This window comes from Lepidochelys kempii, chromosome 1 (genome assembly GCF_965140285.1).
Source record: "Lepidochelys kempii isolate rLepKem1 chromosome 1, rLepKem1.hap1, whole genome shotgun sequence".
Lineage (NCBI taxonomy): Eukaryota > Metazoa > Chordata > Testudines > Cheloniidae > Lepidochelys > Lepidochelys kempii.
The window spans coordinates 124,260,325-124,277,213 of NC_136380.1; the positions used below are offsets into that span (position 1 = coordinate 124,260,325).

At 41.6% G+C, this 16,889-nt stretch overlaps 1 protein-coding gene across 4 annotated transcripts in view; it reads left to right on the forward strand.

The window, feature by feature from the left end:
- Positions 1-6,435: 6,435 nt before the first annotated feature.
- The window catches only part of JADE3 (jade family PHD finger 3), an 84,288-nt gene continuing 73,834 nt past the window's right edge, over positions 6,436-16,889 (forward strand). For all 4 annotated transcript variants that reach the window (XM_073353379.2, XM_073353368.2, XM_073353387.2 and 1 more), the window contains exon 1: positions 6,436-6,734. The gene's annotated coding sequence lies outside the window, so the exon portion shown is untranslated. The remainder of the gene's footprint in view (positions 6,735-16,889) is intronic.

Below are 16,889 nucleotides of genomic sequence, written 5' to 3' on the forward strand. Positions count from 1 at the left end.
AAGGCCATACAAAGAGAACATTTCAAACTGCCAACCAGAGAAGAGATTATGGCTCAATTTGCAAATATTCAATATTCTTCTTTGAGTGATTGCTCATATTGATTCCAATTAGGGTGTGTGCGCCCCACGTGCACAGTGGTTGGAAAGTTTTCCCTGAGCAGCTCCCGTCGGGTTGGCTGTGGAGCCCCCTGGAGTGGCATCTTAATGGCGCTGAATATATGCCCCTGCCGACCCAGCCCCTCCTCAGTTCCTTCTTACCGCCAGTGGTGGCTCTGCTGGAGCACTCCCAGTCCCAGTGCTAGGAGGATGGGTGGCATGGCATGGCCCCGGGGGTGCACCCTGGCCCCCAGCCTGCCTACCCCAGCCTGTGGCACAAAGGCAGGATGGAGCCTGGGGGTGGAGTATGGGCAGGGGGATGTCAGGCTGTTTGGGAAGGCAGAGCCTTCCCGTGCCTGCGATACCCACTGCCCATGCTGAACAGCATCCTCATGCTTCACTACTTATAATGCAAATAATGTTTTAGTAGTCCTTGCTAATAAACAGGAACAAAATTATTCTTTGAGATATTTAAGACTATTAGCTCTGAATATTTGGATATGTATTTTACTTGTCTTAAATGTTTCCATGTTTGTAAGTACTTAGGTTTCATTAATGTAGCTTTCTTTTTCATGCATGCATCTTCACTGTAATGGTAGTCACAACTTTAAGTCTTTAAACTGGGGAAGGTCCAACTTTTAGTATGGGTTGTTGAAGGGATTTTATAAAGCTTGCAAGTGAGATTGGTGTGAATTTTTTAAGAAACACCAGAATGCCACAGATGCATATTTCATAGAGTGTGCATGTTTTAGATGCATATTTTAAAAGTTCTTAAGCTCCAATGATACTTTGCTACCAGGCAGTTTTCCCCACTAACTTTTCCCTTTATCCCTAAACTACTGTGCCATTCTTGCTCCTCCTAATTATTGAGCAGGCTTTCCAAGTCTACAAGAATTACTGTGAAATTTAGGAGGTCAGCAGCAACAGGAAACTCAGTGCACACCTTAAATTACACATTTTGTCTGTGTCCAATATGACTAAACATTCATCTTGGGGGATTAACAAAAAGATAAACCAAAAAAGTGCTAATCAGACTTTGCATTGTATCCTAGAGCTCTATGAGCACAAGTTCTGATAGTCCACCAAAGGTAGTAAATTCTGGAGTGGGGACTTGCTGTGTGCTGACCGAAGAGTTTTATTGCTAAGAAATTGTAAAAAGTATCTCATCTGATTTCTACTACCATAATGATGTAGAAGTCAAGAGACAATTTGATAAAAGACTGAGAGATATTTAACTTCTTCCAGAAGGAGTGTCAAATTTGATGCAAAGCAATATACACAAGTACCATTGAAATAAGTGGGAATTCTGTGCAAGGGGTGTTTAAGACTGGGCTTGAGGTCTGTATTTCATAGAAATATAGGGCTGGAAGGGACCTCAAGAGGTCATCTCGTCCATTCCCCTGCACTGAGGCAGGAATAAGTATACTTAGACATCCCTGTCAGGTGCTTGTCTAACCTGTTCTACAGTGATGGGGAGTTCACAGCCTCCCTAAGTAACCTGTGTCAGTGCTTAAGGATCCTTAAAGATTTTTCCTAATATCTAACCTAAATCTCCCTTGCCACAAACTAAGACAATTACTTCTTGTCCTTGGTGTCCTCTTCTTCCTTGGTGGATGTGGAGAACAATTGATCATCATCTTCTTTATAACATATTTTAAGTATTTGAAGGCTCTCCTCAGTTATCTTTTTGCAAGTTTTTTTTAACCTTTCCTCATAGGTCAGATTTTTTAAAATTCTTTTTGTTGCTCATCTCTAATTTGTCCACATCTTTCAGTGTGGTGCCCAAAGCTGGATATAGTACTCCATCTGAGGCTTCACCAGTGCCACATAGAGCATAACAGTTACCTCCCGTTTCTTACATATGACACTTCTGTTAATATACCTCAGAATGACACTTCCCTTTTTTGCAATAGCATCATACAGTTGACTCATATTCCATTTGTGATTCACTATAACCCCCAGATTATTTTCTGCAATCCTACTGCCCAGTCAGTTATTCCACATTTTTAGCTGTGCATTTGATTTTTCCCTAAGTGTAGTACTTTGTACTTGTCTTTATTGAATTGCATCTTGTTGATTTTACACCAATTCTCCAATTTATTAAGATCACTTTGAATTCTAATCCTGTCCTCCAAAGTGCTTGCAACCATTCCCAGCTTGATGACATCAGCAAATGTTATAAGCACACTCTCCTCTGCGTTGTCCAAGTCATTAATGAAAATACTGAATAGTGCCAAACTCTGGAGGTATCCCTGCAGGACCCTACTTGATGTGTCCTCCCAGTATGCCAGAAAATCATGCACTAATAATTACTGAGTTTGCGTTAAGGTTCCACCAACTGCATCAACTCTTACCAGTGAATGAAGAATTTTGGCAGCGTTCAGAATTAGAATTAATGCTCTTGAAGTAAGGGGGTATGTTGAGCTTTGGCATAATATTTATGAATTTCTGTTCTCAGTTCAGGTGACTGATCCTGTGACATTTGTACCTCACAGGTGCCTGATCACCCGTGACACAGACTGTAGAGTTGGTAGAAAATGTCCCCCTGCTTCCCAAAATTGTTCACTGAAATACTTTCAGGCTTCCAGATTATACATCCTTTCCCCAGTTCCATTCATGCTAAACTCTGAATGACCTTATTTCTCAGATGTTAAATATTATTTTAATGTTACCTTGTTATTGGTTTAATATACTGTGTGGAGCCTAATCTATACAGCTGAATAATTACTCATTTCAGACCTAGTATGGTATACCTATATACATTTTATCCTGCCCATCTCTTTTCTGTTTTCAGTTTCCAGAGTGTTCTTCCCTAGGGATGATTTTCAGTGTTTGTGCTATATTTTATTGGCATGTTAACATCTGGGCCTGCAAATTCCTCATGTTCTCTAGATGTTTGGAGCATCTATAGTTCATCCTTTCAGCCTAAAACTTGGAAACTGCTTTGACATCTCTGAAAAGAACAACACAATATCTGCTTTACATTTGTTTATCTTGTTGCATTTCCTAGGAACAGACTGAGAATGTTATTGTAATTCTTTCTTCCATAGTATAGATTGTATATATAGGAAAAGATTATGAAATCCTGGCTCACACTGGAAAGCAGTTATTGAACTGTGTAGTCCCATTGACTTTGTGTCCTCATATTTCCCATGTCAATTGTCTCCTGTGGCCTCAGCCTGCTATGCTGTATATACAACAAAGTTCACTGAAAATTTATCATAGAAATGTTTGTTTTTAAAATGTGAATTAGTATTATTTGTCACATTCATCCTCTGGAAAGAGTGGCTCCAGGGGTGGTGGAACAATTTGTATAGTGGGGGTGCTGAGAGCCATTGAACCACACTGTAAACCCTGTATATAATGGAAACCACTTCAAGCCAGGAGGTGCGGCAGCACCCCCAGTTCCAGCACCTATGACTGGCTCTCTAAATACTATAAATCCAACTATGTGGGCCTGAAAAATGATCGGAATTAGCATGTCCATATTTAACTGACATAATGTGATTTTTAAGGTCTAATACCTGAGGAACCAACTGGGGCTAAAATCCCTCATATTGTCCCCTAAAGCTAATTCTATCCGTTAAGCCTCTAGATCTTGAACCCTAAACTTGTCACTAGTCTAGCAATAAATATTGCCCATCCTGATCCCCAGGCCATTGTAATTTGCTGTAGGAAATTCTGCAAGTGATGGGACAGAAGGAAAAATGTTCTTGGCATTTTATTCAAAGTTGTTGGTGTCTAAAGAGGTATGACATGCTAGCATTTGTTTTGGGAAACATACAATAATGGACAGAATACAGAATGAGGTGATCATTGATACATGAAAAAAATGACCACATAGTTATCATCACCATTTTAATATGGTTTCTGTCTAATCAAATCTTTTATTAAAAATATATCCTTTGCTATACAAAAGTTAACTAAAGGTTCTGTTTTGCCATCCCTCTTGTTCATGTGTACATAAAGTCCTTGTGGAAGATTGTGAGACTTTCTGGGGTGCAGTCATGCTCTTCATCCCCTTCTCATTCTACCTATATTATACAGCTTCACTATCTTCCTAGTGGCTAGCCGAGAGAAAGGATGGTCTAGCACAGCATTTCTCAAACTGGGGTCCGTGGGCCCCGCTGATCAACTCCTCCCCCTCCCTCCCAGCATCTCCTGCATGCTGAGGAACAGCTGTGCAGCAGCGTGCACAAGGTGCTGGGAGCGAGAGGGCGTGGAATCATGTCCAGGGCAACTGGCCGTGCTGATCAACTCCTCTCTCACCCTCCCAGTGCCTGCTGCATGCTGTGGAATGGCTGTTCAGTGGGAGGGAGGGGAAGAAGCAGGGATGGGGCATGCTTGGGGGAGAGGATGGAAAGAGGCAGGGAAGAGGAGGGGCAAGGGTGGAGCGGGGCCAGGAAGAGGTGGCGGGGAGCCTTGGGGGAAAGGGTGGAGTGGGGGCAGGGCCTGGGGCTGATTGGGGGTATTTGGAAGTCTGTAAAAAATTTTAAATCAAAATGGGGGTCCTAGGGTTGCTAAAGTTTGAAAACCACTGCTAGCATTTAGTGTTCTAGCCTAGCACATGGGAGACTGAGATTCAGTTCCCTGCTCTGCTACAGACCTCCTGCATGACCTTGGGTGAACTTAGCCTCCCATCCGTACCTCACAGGATGGTGTGAGGATATATCCATTAGGGACTGTGAAGTACTCACACACTATGGGTGATGGAAGCTACATAAGTACCTAAGATAGACAGGTTTGGAGGCAAATAAAACACACCTATGACATAACTGATACTTGGCATAAGGAATTATCCGGGGTGGACTCTGCACTTATTATTGAAGGTATTTTGTTGATCTTTTGCCCAAAACATTTGCTATCTGATGGCCTAGTGGAGCCATCACTGCTCTTTGATTCTCAGTTAACAGTGGTGACCCATAGCAATTTTTACCATCCTTTGTTTCAATTGCATATTTTACTGTAATGTTTCTCAGAGCAATGGATGAGGGCTTTTAATTTGAAGTAGGTCAAAATAGGTAAAACCTAAAGCTGGTCACTGGCCAGGCTTTACATGTGGCTATCCATTGCTTTTTTGTCACTTAAAAGAACAATCTATACTTTGATACAGGTGCAGCGTGCAGCTGTCTATTTTGAAAGTATGGTGGGCTGGAGATTGTAAATTTAGGCCCTAATCTTGCACTTTTATCAGTAACCGTACAAGTAGCCCCATTTACTCATTTGCATAAAGTTATTCCCGTATCTATCTGCAAGATCAGCACCTTAGATGTAAATTCTTTGAGACAGATATTGTGTCTTATCCTAAGCTGGAATTTATCACATGGAAATGTAACTAATAATGTGTACTTAAAATCAGACCAACTCTCTGAACTTGTTTCCTATTAATTTCTGGGTGCAATTCAGAGTGCTCTTATTCTTAAAGTTCTGAAGTTTCAGGGGCCCACTTATGAAAAGCACCCCTTACCTTACATCCATTGAGGTAGGTGAAATCAGATTGAGATACCCCCCTCCCCTTTTTTTTAAGATAAAATGTGCCAGTGTGGTGGTTTGATGGTCTGCCAAAGTTCAGGGCATGATGTAATTCTCATTTGTTTTGGTTAGTTTTATTTGAATTGGGTTTGTTTTCTGTTTTGTTCAGGTTTTGGGAGTCAACGAGGGCATCCTCTATTTTGCACAAAGGTCTATTGAGGCATGCTTCTTTCAGACAGGGCAGTGGCAGCCATAGTGGCATGCCACCACTTGGTAAAGATGGCAAATATCATTCATACATGCCAAGTACTGAGAATTAAAGTGCTCTGAGATGGCACTAGTTAAAAACAACCACTTTCTGACGTGGCAAAGCTACGCTCCCACAAAGGCTTCCACATGAGAGTAACCCCATGAAGTTCAGGGGGATGTTATGCGCTTCAGTGGGTGCCGGAGCAGGGCCCAGGTGCCCAAGGACGGTTAAAAGCAGCCCAGCAGCGGCTTTATGCAGGCCCGAGGCTGACAGGCCCCAGCTCGACTCGCGCCTCTCGCCGGGCTGGGCGGTGTGTGTCCGCCGGGCCTGAGCCAGCCCCCGCCGCCGCTGCGGCTTCCCCTTCGGCCACCTGCTCCCTTGCTCAAGGGCGGCCCTTGTGCGCTCTCGCTGGGGCGGGGGATGGAGCCGAGCAGCCTCCGCCCTTGTGGCACAGCCCAGCAGCCGAGGGTGGGAGGCGCCGAGGGGCGCCCTCCGTCCCCCGGGTGGCTTTTAGGACCCGATTCCCCCCCACGGGCCGGGGCTAAGGGGCGGCGAGGGGGCCCGGGCGCGCCGGGGAGGGAGCCCGCTCTGCGCAGCGGCGGCGGCGGCGGGACGCGCCGGCCGGGCCGGGAAGGGGCGGGGCCTGGCGCCGCGGCGGCCCTGGTACAATAGGGCTCCTGTGTGCGGCCTCCCCCGCCGCCGCCTGCCAGAGCCAGCGCCAGCAGCGAGCCGCGGGGCCGGCATGAGCGGGGCGGCCGGGGCCTAGGCGCGGGCGCACGGCCGGGGAGGGCGGCGGCGGCAGCAGCAGCAGCGGAGACGCCCCGGCCGGGGAGGGCGATGAGCGGCGGGGAGCGGCCCTGAGCGCCCCGGAGCCGCTGCGGCCGCACACGCCGGGGGACGCTGGCGCGGCCAGAAGGTGAGCGGGGCCCTGCGGGCGGGAGCCTCGTGGAGGCGGCGCGGGGCGTTTGGCGCCAGGGCCGCGGGGGCCGCGCGGCTCCCTCTCCCGGCGGGGCCCGGGGCAGCAGCGGGGCTCGTCTCCCCAGGCGGCTCCGGGGCACTGGCCCGGGACCTCCGGCAGCACTTGGGGCGCCAGCGACCGGGGTGAAAGCTGCCGCGCCTGGGGGCGGCGGCGGTGGCGGAGACGCAGCATCGGGGTGGGTGGGTCGGTGGGAGCCGGATACTGTGGGGTGAGCCCGGGGCTGGGGGTGACTCGCTTGGCAGCTCCTCGCAGATCTTTTCTCTCCCTTTCGGCCCCCACGTGTGTCGACAAAGGGGCAGTAACAAGTGCACGAGCTGCGAGCGTCCTTTCGGTCGCTCCCGGCCCCTCTCTCTCTCTCGGCTCCCGCATTGTGTGCGGAATTAAGGCTCTCCCAGGCAGGGGTGCTGCTACTTTAGGCCTTGTCAGTTCAAGAAAGTTGCACCAGTTTAAGTAGCATTGTGATCTTTTAAAACTGATTTTAGTTAAACCCGTGCAAAACCCTGTGGGGACGCAGTTATTTCGGTTAGAGTGGCTTATTTTGATGTAGATTAAATTGATTAGTGGGTGTAAGAAATAAATACCTACCCTCCCTCCCAGCAAGAAAATGTAATTTTGTAGATGAGCCCCTTGTGCTAATCAAGCTGAAAGCAAAGGTGACTTGGGGATGGGCTCACCGGGTCAGTATGCACTTATTTATTTTTTTTTATTATGCTCTCTTGGCACTTAAACTATAAATACTGTGGTAATGCCAAAAGACCTGATCAGGGCCTTGTTCCGCTATGCTCTGCGCATATGCCTAATAAGAGAAGTCCATGCTGAAATGTTCTTTGTTCACTGCAGATAGATGTGAAGACTTGTTAGTTTCTGCACGAGTCTGCTTAATCATGAAAGAGTGCATTTGGGTGTGGTGGGAGGTTAGCCTAGTATGCAAAATAAGTATTGCCTTTGGAATAAATGAGGACATATTCTGCCCCGAGGAATGAAGTCAGACTGAAAAGTATGTAGCTTATGTGGAAGAGTTGTCTTAATGGCTTCCTAGTATTTCTCACTTGATGAGTGCAGGTAAATCAGATTTTTCATGAATCTGAAATACTTGATCTTTTAGCTTTAAAAAGTTCTTATTAGATAGTAGTTTAATAGCTAAAATAATACATCCTTGCATTATCTTTACATTTAAACAGTGTTAAAAGTGATCATAGCATAGTGCGACACAGGTAAGTAGTATCATTACTTTACAATGGAGAATCCAACAGAGTGCCAAATGTCACATTTTTTGCCTGCATCTGTAACTTTCACTCCATGCATCTGAAGAAGTGGGTTTTTTACCCACGAAAGCTTATGTCCAAATAAATCTGTTAGTCTTTAAGGTGCCGCCATTGTTTTTGTGGATACAGACTAACACGGCTACCCCTCTGATAAATGTCACATTACCGCTGGAATTGGAAATTGGAAGTTTCTATTGCTGCCGTTCCAGAAAACACCTTTCAGTACCCTTCATATTGTATTTAGTTAATGTCGTCATGCTCTTTGAGACATGCCTGCCTTATTTTACACTTGCAGAGCTCCCAACACAATGAATAGGTGTTACTGTAATACAAATAATAAATGCTTACAAATCAATTATATTGTATGACAAGCCATGGAAGAGGGTTAAAATTATTGTGGTGCAGCTAGAGATATTTAATCTTCCATTTTCTTATTATTTAAATATGCACTTCCTTTAAAACTTAATTTCTGTGAATCAAACATTTGTGGTGTTGTGAAAAAGGTTAACTATACATGATTCAGAACTCGGGGTGAAAGCATCTTTCTAGGTGATCGTGAGCTTTAAATTTAGTCAAATGATACTTTGGACTAAACAATTTAAGATCTAGGGTGTGTTTTTTTTTGTTTGTTTGTTTTTTTTAAATCTGCATTTATCCTGCTTTCCATCTATTGATATAGGTGGGGGAAGGGAGACAACTGTTTTGGTTGACAGTCCTATAATTGAAAAGACACCCATCCAGTTGAAAATGTCATTCCCATATGAAAATTTTGTATCTACTATTGCTATAAGTAACACCTAATGTTGTTATAACTGGCAGAGATTAGAGAGCTGTTCTTTTTAGTTTTTCTTCATGCATTTGACAACAGTTTGTGTATGACAAGATTCACTGTTTTGTTGATCAGTTGCACTTCTTACATCATGTGAGTGACACACCTATGATACCCTGTTTTGGGGGGAGCTCAATTGCATCTACTATTCCCGAACAATACATGAGGATATTTTCAGTTTCAGCTCTGATTAAGCTAAAATGCTGGGGGGCCTGGGCATGTGCACAGAGAAGAACGGGAAGATCTGAGCATGCTCTTAGGACTGCCCGGAAGACCATTAAAAAATTATGAACTGGAAATCACAAAACTTTTTTTTTAAAGTAAGTGATATTGAAAGGCTGTTCTAGTAGAAAAATGAGTTTTCAAGTGAGTTGATTTAAAAAAAATCATTTCACAGTAGGGTGTGCTATAAAATGATTTGGGTCTTTTTTTTGTGTGAACTTCTGACTTCCAGTCAGACTAGACATGTCATGCCTTATATTTTTAAAGCTTAAGGAAAGCAGGGGGAACCAAAATTTTGCTGAGGTGGGAAAATCTTTTTCCGTTTTTGTGTGGACTATAAATCACCAAAAAAGCTATAACCTTTCTTCTCCCCCTTTGTTTTTTTAGGTCACCTTTACAAAAACTGCTTCCTTAAGATTGTGAGAAATCTGAGCAGCTGTTTTCCTTGTTTTCTTTCTAGCGTGAGCGAGTAATATAACAGGTACCTGAAGCAAAGATTTGCAAAGGAGATGACACATGAACGCCTGTAGTGGTGTCAAAACTTATTGCCAGATCAAGGGTCTATTCAAATCAGTAGAATCTTTTGTGAGTGTAAGTGTCAGCTTCAGGGGACCTCTGGGCAGGATTGGGGTTAAACCCTCTTTCCCTTTCTACCTGTTGCTTGTGAACTCACTCAGACAGAGAAACCAGAAAGTTTGTGTCTCATTTCTTGGCATCTCAGAGCTTGTCATCCTTGTTGTTGTAATAAGGTACAATTTAAATTATAAACTTTTTACTAGGCTATATGTTTTTTATCTTAAGTCTTGCCATTTTAAAAAATAGCAGTTTACCTGTAACTTACTCTACACTTTTTCAAAACATAGCTGCTGTTCTTCATTGCTGAACTTCTACTCTTGTGGAGAATGTTGAGTGCATTTTGCTCTTAGCAGTTCTTTAAAATATTTATGGTTGTGGCTTCAATGGGAGAGATTGAGACCTGCTCCCAAATACCCCATAGTCCAGTGGTTAGGGCACTATTCTGGGAGGTAGATAACCCAAATTCAAGACCCAGCTCTGCATCAGGCACAGTGGGGATTGAACCCTGGTCTCCCAAGTTCTTGGTGGGTACTCTAACCATTGTGCTAAAGGTTTCTGGGAATGAAGGGGTGGCACGACCGCCACTTCTTGCATCTGTTTTATAGGTTTAGGGGCGCTTAGAACTTGTCTCGTGAATTCAGCCGCAAGGCAAAATAGGTGTGGAATGCCTTGTTTGAGAATCCCACTGGGGCATAGGTGGATGTGATTTAGGCACCAAGTTGGTGGGCAATGTCATGACTGAACTGGATTTGCACATGGCCAGCTGTCAAAATGTAGGCACCGTAGGGGCTTTACTGGTGCGGACTTTAGGTTTCTACACGGTTAGGAAGCAGCAGAGCAATCATTTTTTGTGAATGTCATTGATGCCTAAGTCCCCCTTGTAAGTTCTATCCTTAGTGCCTATATTATAAAAGGGATACAGTCGACTTGAAATCGAGTCAATTTAAAAAATGAGTTAAAAGTAGTTTGAGATCCTATTACTGCCCCTGAGGCCCCTGCCATTAGCTTTGGTTTTACATTTGCATTTTCCTATAAGTTAAATCCCTTGTTGGCATGATAGCAGCCATGTGGTTACGAGAACTAATTTTAATTTTAATGTGTTCTGTTGATTTAAAAGAATAATAAATATGAGATCTAAAACAAGATGTCTGTTTAAAACTCACAGTATTTCTGTAGGTAAGATATCTAAAGAATCTTTGAAAACTTCATGCCCACGGGATCGTGCTGTCTGGAGGCTTGGGTTCTAGTCCCACCTATACAGTTAACTCATTGTATATGACTTGCTGAAGGGTACAACTTTTCTTTATATCTCTAGGATACAGATAATAGTTCTTACTCCCTTCTGTAGAACACATTTAGTGATCTTTGGATGAAAACTGGTACAGGTCAAACAAAAATAACAAACAGTGTATCTCTTCTACACTCTTGTTTGAAGGTAAGTTATTTGCCTGGGGCCTAGACAAGTGACTTTGTGGGGCTCTGAATTAAGCTGGTTTGTTACATGCGTGTGCCTGTGTATAATCAGATGTTAGTTTGCTACTTAAAACAAAGAAACTTTGTTTAAAATATCATATATGTTTATGAAGGATACTTTAAAGAGCCGGTTAGGGCAGGTTGGTAAGTTCTTACTATGCATCTATCTTAAATTATGAAGATGTCCTTACCAAGTCTATAGCTAAATGTGCATTGCATCTTAAAGTGGGGTTTTAGTCACTTTGCTGCTGACCAAAGCAAATGGTGATCATACCACTTACTCTTGTGGTAAAGATTTAGGTTTCTGGACAGTTATAGATGAATAATTTCAATACTTTTGGAATTTTTAAAGAGAAGAATGACTCCATTCTACAATTTTATGTTTGGTGTATCTCTTTGATGTCTCAAGTTTAAAATAGTTTTTGTTTTAGTGTTTGAAACATAATGAAGTTGGAGTTATAAACAAAATTTTGAGCGTATGCTGTTTAAAACTTGGAAACTACCAAGTTAATAGCATCCCTCATCAGGGATGTTTCTGTTTATGTAATGAAAGCTAACAGATGACTGTTTTTTTTCAAAAGCTGATGTATAACATTTTGCACTCAGAACTGACAGAATATAGGTCTGTGGAGAATGCATGAGGCAAGAATGAGGCTTCTTGAGGTTAACGGGAGCTGTGGGGTACTTGTCGCTCTTGAAAATTGGGTAATTTATTTGGCTGCATAAATATAGATTTAACAGCTCTACTTTAGGCTCCTGTTTTAAAAATCTTGGTCCGAGAATATGTAGCCACCTAAATGCAACTGATCACTTAATGTTATTCTAAAATAACCTTGCTCTTTGTGCTGTCTCCTGGGTACAGCTGCAGATGTGAAATACAACACCCCCCCTCCCCATCAATATGTTAATATTGTTCTGTATTTTATTGTCCTTTTGAGATTAACTATAAGATAACATCTTGCAGGAGGGCTTAAGTGTGTAATGTCACAGCCAGGTATTGACTTCTATGGAGAGAAGTCGAACCTCAGGATTGCATTTTTTCACCCCTGTATGTCTGTAATTACTAACCAATCCCCTCTTTTTTTTTTTTTTGAGCTGTTCACTTTTTCATATTTCACTGAATTTCAAATCTCACCTCTCTTCTGAGAAGTTGAGCTTACAGTATTACAGAGATCTACATTTCAGTTAGTAGGAGACTAACAGTTTTGGTATTGGAACGGCATTGGGACACATTACCTTAGACGTGCTGAATGCTTGAGCCTTTGTAGAGCTTTCCTACAAGTTATTGTTTAATATAGACAATGGAGGAGAACTTGGACTATTCACATGGCTGTGAAGCTTGAACTGGCAGCAAGTTGGCCTGTTTGTAGTATTTGCAGAAGGTAGGGTGATAAATTAATGGTAGTGCAATTTTTTACAAATTGCTCCCAGATTAGATACTGCTGTGTGTGTGTCACAGCTTGTTAAACTTTGTTTGAAAACTTTAGAGTTGTTTTCATTCTTTAAGTACACTGTTTGTCTTCTTAACACTGTATTACTGAGGTCTGCTTGTTTGTCAAACTGAAGACTGAACATTGCATATGCCATTGCAAATGCCTCCTTATGTTTTAATCCTAACGGCAAGGAGAGACTCAAAATACGGCTTATACATGCACTCCTGGCTGCTAAAACTGTTAATGCTCGATACATAATTTGTATTTTATTCTTCTGTCTCAAAGAGAGGGATTGGTGTATAACTATACAAATATAACTAAAGACTATAACAGAAGCATTGGTTATAAGTAATTGAGTATTAATTATGAATTTAACTCTTTCTTTGTTTAGCAAGTTCACAAACTAATTTTGATGTTTTGGAATATGTTAGCTATTTGTAAGTATTCAACAAATTTCAAGGAAGAATCTTAGATGTATGGGTTGTTCATGAAATGTTCAGTTCCTTGTTGTTTGTAGTAAGTGTTTGGTCATGTGGTATTGTTTCATCTCCCTGACTGAGTGATGGAAACTTTTGAAACATGAAAATAATGAATACAGTATCTCTGTTACAAACTTCCAGACTAATAATGCTTTGTTCAAAAATTAGGGGGATTGACTGAATAGATCTCTCTCTCTCTCTCTCACAGATCATAATGAACTGAATTTAGGGCTTTCATTCATGAAAATATTCACAAGTTAACTTTTAAATGATTTGACAGGTTTCAAATGTAAATGGGGTAATGTAAGCAATTTATTGTTTCAGTACACCAAATATTTGATGTACACACCACCTAGCATATATTGCAAAATAAATGGCAATGTTTTCTCTTGCCTCTCTTCACCCCCCCCCATCCTCCCACCATTGTTTCACACCAGTTCTTTCCAGATTTTAAATGACCACATACAAAAGTGATGATGAACCAGAAAGGTGTATACTCCTGATAAGGAAAAGCATTACAAGTCTTTGGTGGGATCATTTGTGACTTTTATTCTCCTTTAACAGCCTGTTTCTTATTTTTCTTTTTAATATCATTCTAGCATTAATTTACCTTTGATACCTTAATATCAAAATAAGTCCACTTGGAATCAATCACACATTATGGTGACTGAGTATGGAGAAATCCCATCCAGATTTGGGCCTGATCACAAAAGAAAAGTTTCCTGGGCATGTGCTTTCCGCTTCAGCAGAATGTAAATTTCATTTTGTGGCTCCTTAGGAAAGCACTAAGGAACAACAGAGGCAGGCACAGGACCTATTCATTGAGGAGGCGGCTCCAAGATGGAAGATGGAAAAAGAGTTGAGCATAGATCTTCTACATCTGCAGCACCAAGGAGGGGAGAAACCCAGAGAGGCTCCTTTCCCTCAAATGACTGAATGGAGTGAAGTAATGAAAACAAATGATAATGCTAAAAGGAAATGTAAACATTGATAAATAACCAGATAGGTGAAATTTGTGGTCCTCTCAAGAGCAGAGCTAGTCACAATGCAGGATTACTGGATTGTGGGAAATTGTGGGTTTGAAATTTTGGTTTTGTTCCAGTCAAAATGCATCCAATATTTTTAAGCCCTGTGAACTGGAAATCTTGGGTGGGGTGGGGGAGGGGGAGAGGATGGGTTTCCCCCTGGAACATGGAGTTTTCAAAACAAATCTGCTCCCTGGACCCTGACCACTTGCTTGAAATTGTCAGTTTTACTCAGCAGCTGCCAGGGTTTTCAGGCTCTGGGAAATCAGTCAGAGAAAATTTTTAACCATCTATGCTCAAGAAGTGCAGAAAATCAGTTTTTCTGGATTCTTAGAGAGCAAATGTGCCACTGAATTAAAATTTCACTGTTGGACAGGAAGAGCAGAACACTGGAGCTTGAACCGTCAAATGAGACTTTTGATGGCTTGGTCAGCATTGCTATTATGTTGTCATAATTTAAGCCACCGTTTTGGACATTCCAGCAGCTCTTCGACATCCAGCTTTGTTCAACAGCAGTCTGTTTCTCTCTCAAATAAATGGCAAAGATCAAACTGGTGATTATCATTTAAAAGACGGAGACTTGAATTTGATAATGAAGTTGCAATCTTAACTTATGCTAACATCATAATCACCTTTAGTGTAGCATGAAATGAGCATTGTAAAGAGGCAAGTGAAGCACCTTGCCCTGCATGTACTACATTAGACAAATTTGAACTCTGTTTCACATCTAAATATGGTAAAAGTGAATCAAATTGAAGGAAGAACTGAAAAAACCAACAGTGATATTAATACTAAATGGTTGGAAGAACGTGAGTGATCTAATAATGGCTACAAGCATACATTCATGGAGTAGATGCATTCTTGCTTAATGCTGTTGATTCTTGTATGTGGGGAAAAAATGGCAGAATATTGTGTCCAACTTGCTGAAGATACTTTTCTTTACAATTTTTGGTTGGCCTTTTTCCATCTACTTGGGCAACAAACATAAAATGAAAGATGAGAATTTCTTTGAAGTCATCCTAAAATTCTGACATATGGGTGTTCAGCATGCTTACTTAAACCTTATAAAGAAGTAGACATAGTAACTCTAAAACACAATGCAAATGATTTTTTTAAATTTCCAGTACTTTCATTAATGAAACACCTGATTGGTGTCTTAAAAAGGCTTTAAAGTAGCTTCCCAGTGATATTTTGTCAAAGTCTCTGGGAAATTCTCTATTTTCATCCAGCTAAAATAAGTGTATTGAAATTTGCCCCGAGCATGAGAGAGACTTGAATCAAAATACAGCATTTTACACAACAAGGCTGTCTAGAGACACTGAATTTACAATGGCAGTTGAAAGAGGTTTCCAAGGGATTAGATGGATGGATGTTGATGATGCTACTCTTGCATTCTCAGTGGAAATCTGGCTTCGATCTAATTAAACAGAAATGGGCCACACACAGATAAAATAAAACTATTCAGAGAAACTATGGAATATTTGTGTTTAGCCAATATGATTTACCAAATATAAAGCTCATGGGTTGAGCCAGCACAGGAGGAAGAGGTTAAAACATAATTTGTGGACCTAATCCTTAGTTTATGCCTTTTTCCTATAGAGTTTACAACTGAATATCCATATTTCTAACCTAAATCTGGTTTGTGAATAAGGTAGTGTCAGATTGTGGCCAAAAAATGGCAGAAAACTACGGAAGTCAGATCATGGAAAACAGGATGGCTGAGTTCTGAAGTTTTTAAAAGGCTGCCAACAGAGCATCAACCAGACTGCCTGGGCATCTAACTGCTTTTGAAGGTACTATTTCACCGCCTTAAAAAAAGGTGATTAAATTATCATTACAATTTTCTCATCTCTTTCCAGGGCTTGCTGCATTCTTGAACTGAGATGGGAGTGGGGGGAATAGGATAAATCAAATGTCAAAGGTATTTAAAAACAGCTTGAATGCGTTGTCTTTTATGTCCTATTTACCTTTCCAACCCTGCATTTGATGCTTACGGTTCTTCCATTTGGTGTTTTTTACCTTCTAACATCTTGATGCTGATTTTCCAGATCATTTTATAATGATCCCAGAAAGTCACCTCTTCTTCCCCCTTTTCCCCCCCCCCTCCCCTTTTTTGGCACTGCCAAACAATTTGCTCAGGTACTGTGTAAATCATCTGGGTCTGATTTATCTTTACTGCAAAGCTATACTCCAGCAAGTTCATTCTTCTAGGTTTTGTTCGTAATAAGCCTGCAAACATTCCAGCACCTGTCAGCTCTTTTTTGGATGGACTTCATGGAAATGCTTTAGGTCAGGTAGAAGATTGTCTGTTAGTGGTATAATTTCCTGGCAGACATTTATGTGGGGTATACGGTTCCATCTACTGAAAGTTGCTATTTGTGTTAGCATGCATGGAAATCATATAAAAGACAAGGTGGTGAGGCAATCTTTATTGGACCAACTTCTGTTGGTGGGAGAGAAGAAACGTTTTCACTGACTGTGCTGTATTTTTTTTTTTGAGAACGCACTTCAGATGATAAATATAAAAGATGTAGATCATAATTCTGCTTCCATATAAGTAAGTGGTCTTACTCTATTTTGCTTTTCAATTGTCACAAACTTGTGTGTGTACACATCTGTATAGTTGTAATTAACCTTCCTACTAGATCATTCTGTCATACTCTTTTTTACTAATTTTTGATTGGCATTTACAGCTGTGTGTGGCTTTGAGTGATTTCCTATAACAGCAAAACCAGAATTAGTAAAATAAAAACTCAAAGGGACCATATCAACTTGAGGTCTAGTTAATTT